Here is a 7,403-nt window from a genome sequence, read left to right as displayed (position 1 = left end):
CCATTAATGAGATACAACTTGTACTTAACCAGTGCTTCATTTACTGATATAAGTGTAAGTATCGCCGGCCCCAGCGCTGAATGCGGCTATTTGGAACACTGTGTGATAGCACCCAAAATAAAATATTTCTTTTTATGTTATTAGTCCTTTGGCGGGCCAACCTAAATTTGGTGAAACCTGTCAAAAATCAAATGTCTGTGATGGTCATAAACATAAGATTATCAACAGATTCTACTAGGATCTGGCAGTGATCTGCAGGTAAATGTCTCATATGGCCAGTTTAAGGGTGCAAACACAACATTTATTGATTTATTGCTTGTTACCTTTCTAAGATATACCTGCAAAACCATGTCTGCTTTCTAGTGGTATATAATATCGCATATCTATGAGGACGAGAAAGGTCCTCTAACTACCGTATGATTCTAAAGTGCCATCCTGTGCCACCCTGCAGACAGGAATATGTGTGAGCGCACCAATAAGCCAATTATAAACTGAAATAACTTTTTTTTTTCTTTTTACTTTTATCTTACCTGTTTATTTATTCCAAATGATTCCCAACTTACTGTTTTATTTTCGAGCCCTACAAATTTACGAGATACCTGCCAACTTCAATCTCTTGTGTATTCTCTTAATGAAATCGGGAAATAATTAAAATGAACACAAAGCTTGTGATGACTTCTGCTGTGCCGGATTTATGTTTCAGTTTAGCGAGAATTCTTTTTATTTACAGTGGATGCAGAATTAACAGTAAGTTACAGATGAACATTACATTTTAGCTTCTATAATATTCAGCTGTGATTTTGACATTGCAATAAATTATTTTTAACATGTTTGTTGCGTGCTTTAGCCACTTCTTATGGCTCACTAGACCTATTTGAAAAGCATCTGGAAAAAAGGGTTTGGGGAATCGAAGAATGAACAAGATTTATTAGCGGTGTGTTTGATTATTTTGGTGCTACATATTGGTGTAAAATAAGCCAAGCAAGCGGCAGCATAAGAATAACTCCAACAACTCATGACATGCATCTCAATGCAGTCTCTCCCTCACTGCTGGCTTCAGCCTCTGACATGTTTCTGCAGATACCTCTTGTGTGCACCTTTTCCTTTCAACCCTGTTTCTTCTGCAGGGCCCTCACACTAACCATCTTAGGCTAAGGCCCCACTGGCCGTAATCCATTGTGGTTCTTTCTTCTGCGCTTTTAAGAGAAAGTTCCGTTTTTTTCCTCCACGGACTTTCTCTTCCCATTATATCTACGGGAAAGCTGACGACGTTTCCGTAGATATAATTGACATGCTGCGATTTGCAAAGCCGCAACGGACACGCTGCGATTTCTTACGCAAAGTAGGGATGGGATTCGCATGAATCCCATCCATTTTCACTACACTGTACAACGCCGTGATTTTTCCCGCAGCGTCTCTGCTGCGGGCAAATCGCAGCGTTTATGTCCCGTGGGGCCTCGGCCTTACTCTCTTGGGCCAGCGTACACAACTGCAAATGTGTTCCTTGCCAAATGTGCGCCTCAGCTATAAGGATCTCTCTATTGTTATTAGGTTTAGTCTGTTGGCTTTTTGTTTGTGTTCTCAGTCATCTATTGACCCGTAGCTTGTTCCTGACTTTTGTCCTTCCACCTCTGATCTACTGGATTCCTGTTACTGACGTTAGCTATACCTTGACAACTGCACCTAGCCACCTGTCCTAACTCTTAAGCTTGTCCTCACTACAATTGTGCCTGACGCTTTGTTGCTATACACTAGTGTCTTTCTGGCCCTGGCCAATTTAAACTAGGATCAACTCTTGGTAGGACACCACACCAGGGAATGAAAGGGGAACTGTGGTAAGGGTTACCATGCTTGGAACTAGGAATGAAAGGGGAACCATGCTTTGGACCAGAATTTAAAGGGATACGAAGCTGGGGGTCAGAATAAGGTGGCCTAGGCCTGGTTCTGTGGAATATGCTGATATAATACCTACACAAAAAATTGCAATTTAGGCATTGCTTTTTGGGTTTTTTTTTTGTTGTTTTTTTTTTAATGGCACTCATCACGTGGGATAAATAATACGACAGAAGTATTGTTTGTGGGTTTTCTTTTTTTTTTTTTAACAGATGCAGCAATACCCAATATGTGTATTTTATTTTTAAATATTTTTCTTATTTGCAAAAAATTTTTGAGGATGAAATACATTTTTTTATTTGTAGTTAAACTTATATTTTTTTTTTAATTGCCCCTAGAGGCAATGTATTAGGTCGTGCCTCTGGCATTCCTTAATGACATGTACTGTAGGCAGAGTCCCTTTCCTTTGGAACCAGTTAAATGCTGTCATAGCTATTGACTGCAGCATCTAAAGGGTTAAACTCCAGGTATCTGAGGTTTTCTGATTCTGTGTGTTAAGAGCAGGCACTTGGCTGTGAATATACAGCTTAGCATCTGCTTCACCATGGATGGAACAACTGTGCTAGGCTATGTTACTTACACTGTAAAAAGGAATAAGTATCAGAATTAGGCCCCTTAGTGACTACCATAAAAAGGCATATTGGCAGACAGTAAGGGGTTAATGAGGAAATGTAATTGTGCTGGGTGCACCAGCATTAAGCCTGACTAGAGTGTTAGGACCTAGTAAGTATCAGAGTTTTGGGATTTTTTTCCCTCTAGGCCAGGGCGCCACATTGCAAAAACTGTGAAGAACAAAGGGGAGACACCGAGCGCTCTTAAGTATAGTAAACAAGTAATGTTATTTGGATGAGATACAGTATTAAATAGGCAAACCAGTTGGCCTTTCACCTGAAGAGGTTGTGGAAGTCACAACCCCTATATTCACTTTTAAGAAATCCAGGTGGAAGTGGAGGAGAGGAGATCATGCTTATATTGATTTTTATTTATACACATGTCCTTTCAGCACTAACTGCACTTGAGAAAGGACCCATGGTGGACCGAAACGCGTCATACTTATCTGTCTCGCAATAAAACCTGTTTTTTGCCACAACATCCGATCTCTACATCGTTATTAAGACCTCATATGGCTCTAAGAGCAGAAAAATAAAAAAGTTCTGGGGTTTGGAAGGGGGAGATTCAAAAATGAATATCGAAAAATGCCTGCGGCGGGCAGGGGTTAATTAAAGACAGCAAGTATAATAAATCATTTGTGACCTATCTTTTATAAAGCACACCACATTATGTCATTTCAATATCCACTAAATATTTTTCATAGTTTGTACAGTAGCATGGAATTGTATTGAATGTTTTGTTTGACCTTTGGAAGTGACCCTTACCATCTTCCACCTTATTCATTTTTTGTATAGGCCCGTTACTAAAAGAGTGGTTGGACACCACATGGCCAATAAGTGTGTGCACATGGTTTTAGTGTAAACTGACTTGACTTTTGGCCATGCATCAAGTACAGTTAAAGAGCCTAAGAAACATGTCCTTCACAAGTAATTGCTAGGTGGCCAAAAAGCACTTTGTGTATACTGCAGTATTTGCTGCATGACAGCTGGTTACATGGTGCAAATAGCTATGTGTATGGGTGTCCTTAACCAGTACAATGATAAGTCAATAACAGATGTGACACAATACAAATAAACTGATGCTCCTCATAAATGAATTCATTTACTTTATTACCTTCATATTGATCAAAATGCCAATAATTTCCAAAAATGAAAATTGTATCATTTTGATATTTGGGGGCATTTTATCCAGGGGGTTTTAAGTAATGACAAATTCCAGAATCATTCTTTATTCTAACAGTTTCGCACGGTTTCCTTTTTTCATTTTAAGAGAGTATAATTCTAAGGAAATGCAGTTTATTTGGACACTGAAATATTTCAAGATATTAGTGTAATTCTTTCCAGATGACTAAGGTCTTCAAGTATTAATATTATGAAGCTGCAGAGCAGTTCATGCTGTACAGGAAGATGACATGGGGGTTTATACATGTATTTGCGTAAAAAACTTTGTAATATATTTACATGAATGAACTGGAAGTGTATATTTATAATTATATATACTCCTCATGTTCTTAGATAATATGACCTAATGTCATTTGATGTGAACAAAAGTAGCGCATACTGTAGGCCCTGTATATGCTCCGTCTCATCTCTGTTTGAAGTATATCCTGGGGCCTTTTCCCAGAATATACAGTACAGATCAAAAGTTTGGACACACCTTCTCATTCAATGAGTTTTCTGTATTTTCATGACTATGAAAATTGTAGATTCACACTGAAAGCATCAAAACTATGAATTAGCACGTGGAATTATATATTTAACAAAAAAAGTGTGAAACCACTGAAAATATGTCTTATATTCTAGGTTCTTCAAAGTAGCCACCTTTTGCTTTGATTCCTGTTTTGCACACTCTTTGTATTCTTTTGATGAGCTTCAAGAGGTAGTCCCTGGAAATGGTTTTCACTACACACGTGTGCCCTGTCAGTTTTAATAAGTGGAATTTCTTGCCTTATAAATGGGGTTGGGACCATCAATTGTGTTGTGCAGAAGTCAGGTGGATACACAGCTGCTAGTCCTACTGAATAGACTCTTAGAATTTGTATTATGGCAAGAAAAAAGCAGCTAAGTAAAGAAAAATGAGTGGCCATCATTACTTTAAGAAAGGAAGGTCAGTCAGTCCAAAAAATTGGGAAAAACTTTGAAAGTGTCCCCAAGTGCAGTTACAAAAACCATCAAGCGCTATCAAGAAACTGGCTCACATGAGAACCACCCCAGGAAAAGAAGACCAAGAGTCACCTCTGCTGCTGAGGATAAGTCACCAGCCTCAGAAATTGCAGGTTAACAGCAGCTCATATTAGAGACCAGGTCAATGCCACACAGAGTTCTAGCAGCAGACACATCTCTACAACAACTGATAAGAGGAGACTTTGTGCAGCAGGCCTTCATAGTAAAATAGCTGCTAGAAAACCACTGCTAAGGACAGGCAACAAGCAGAAGAGACTTGTTTGGGCTAAAGAGCACAAGGAATGGAAATTAGACCAGTGGAAATCTGTGCTTTGGTCTGATGAGTCCATATTTGAGATCTTTGGTTCCAAAGAAAAGGTGAACGGATGGACTCTACATGCCTGGTTCCCACCGTGAAGCATGGAGGAGGAGGACATGTGATGGTGTGGGGGTGCTTTGCTGGTGACACTGTTGGGGATTTATTCAAAATTGAAGGCATACTGAACCAGCATGGCTACCACAGCATCTTGCAGCGGCATGCTATTCCATCCGGTTTGCGTTTAGTTGGACCATCATTTATTTTTCAAAACGATGACCCCAAACACACCTCCAGCCTGTGTAAGGGCTATTTGACCATGAAGGAGAGTGATGTGGTGCGACGCCAGATGACCAGGCCTCCACAGTCACCAGACCTGAACCCAATCGAGATGGTTTGGGGTGAGCTGGACCGCAGAGTGAAGGCAAAAGGGCCAACAAGTGCTAAGCATTTCTGGGAACTCCTTCAAGACTGTTGGCAGACCATTTCAGGTGACTACCTCTTGAAGCTCATCAAGAGAATGCCAAGAGTGTGCAAAGCAGGAATCAAAGCAAAAGGTGGCTACTTCGAAAAACCTAGAATATAAGACATATTTTCAGTTGTTTCACACTTTTTTTGTTAAGTACATAATTCCACATGTGTTAATTCATATTTTTGATCAGTGGCATAACTAGGAATGGCGGGGCCCCGTGGCGAACTTTTGACATGGAGGCCCCCCCCCTTCCTGACCAACACCGAAGACCTCGACCGACTGACCCCCACCGCATTCCTGCGTGTTCTATTATGTCACAGTATTATGCCCCATAGTGGCCCCTGCACACAGTATTATGTCCCATAGTGGCCCCTGCACACAATATTATGCCCCATAGTGACCCTGCACACAATATTATCCCCATAGTGGCCTCTGCACACAGTATTATGTCCCATAATGAACAATTATTAAACTCTGAGGTCTTTTCAGACTCCAGAGTATAATAATCGGAGACCAAGGGGGGGATACAAACATAAGAAAAAAAAACACTGTTACTTACCTATCTCCCGCTCCGCTGCAGTCTTCGGTTGTGTCGGCCTTCTTTAATGACGTACTAACGTCACAAGACCCGGGACGCAGGCCCAGGTTATGTGACGTCAGGACGTCTCACAACTAGGCCTGAAGCCTGCGTGGAGAGGTAAGTAACTGTTTTTTTTGTGTTCCTTTACCTTCCGGGGCCTCCGATCATTATAATAGTGCTTGTGGGGCCCGCAGCGTCACTTACCGAGTAACTCCAGCCGGTAACGTGCTATTAAAAAAAGAAAAAAACTGCAGGGGTAGCGGCTGCCCCCAGGTCCCTAATGTCCCGGGCCCTGTGGCAGCCGCTACCGCAGCTACCCCGGTAGTTACGCCACTGATTTTGATGCTTTCAGAGTGAATCTACAATTTTCATAGTCACGAAAATACCGAAAACTCTTTGAATGAGAAGGTGTGTCCAAACTTTTGGTCTGTACTGTACATCAAACATACCCATTGAATGGCTCATGTAGAAAGAAGTCCCTTGACTTTTATGGAGTCAAAAAAGTGATTGTAATGATCAGTGAAAAAATATCTGTTCTGCATAAAACTGAGATGTTTCTATCAATATATTACCCCCTTATTCAACCTTCCCCTCTGCCTAATGCCTTTAGGCTACTCTTCCGCTGGAGGGTTGGTGGGTGGCTGTGTGTTGATGGGTTCCTGTTTCTTTCACCCTAAGTTATGGATGTAAGAATATGGCGAATTTAAGAATTTTTTTTTTTTTTTTTTACAAAGATTTAGATGTGTAAACAATATCAGAAAATTGATGTGCAATTGACAAGCAACTTTAGGCTATGGCCCTATGTTGCAAAATGCAGCGCTTTTTGTTGTGGATTTTGCTGTTGTTTTTTTGAGCCAAGGTCAGGAGTGGAGTTAGAAGGAAAACATCTGAAGCTGGATTCACACCATTGCTCGCACTCCGTTTGGGGATTTAGTCCCCGAATCTGCTTGGAAAATGTGGAGAGAAAAGTCTGCGAGCTGGACTTTTTTCTCTGCATTTTTCAGGTGAAAATTGGACAGAACCAATTAAAGTCTATGGGGTCCGTGGGTTTAAGTGGACTGGGGGGTAACCGCTTTTTAAGCAGACTAGGTTTCTGTTTTTCAGGTCCCCAAGCGGACCCGAAGAACGGAAACTCCAACGCTAATGTGAATCCAGTTTCTTTTATATGTTCCACTCTTCTTCAAGCCACTCCTGACTTAAAAAAACGGCTCAAAAACCCACAGCAAGATCTGCAACAAAAAATGGTGCGTCTCCATGTAGGGCCTCAGCCTTTAACTGCTTTTTCAAATTGAACAACTCTACCTAAGGCTGAGTGCAGACGGGGTTTTTTGGTCCGGTGTAGTGCATCGGTATCCAGTCGCGGAACTC

The sequence above is a fragment of the Leptodactylus fuscus genome, chromosome 4, assembly GCF_031893055.1.
Source record: "Leptodactylus fuscus isolate aLepFus1 chromosome 4, aLepFus1.hap2, whole genome shotgun sequence".
NCBI lineage: Eukaryota > Metazoa > Chordata > Amphibia > Anura > Leptodactylidae > Leptodactylus > Leptodactylus fuscus.
This window is presented reverse-complemented; position numbering follows the sequence as displayed.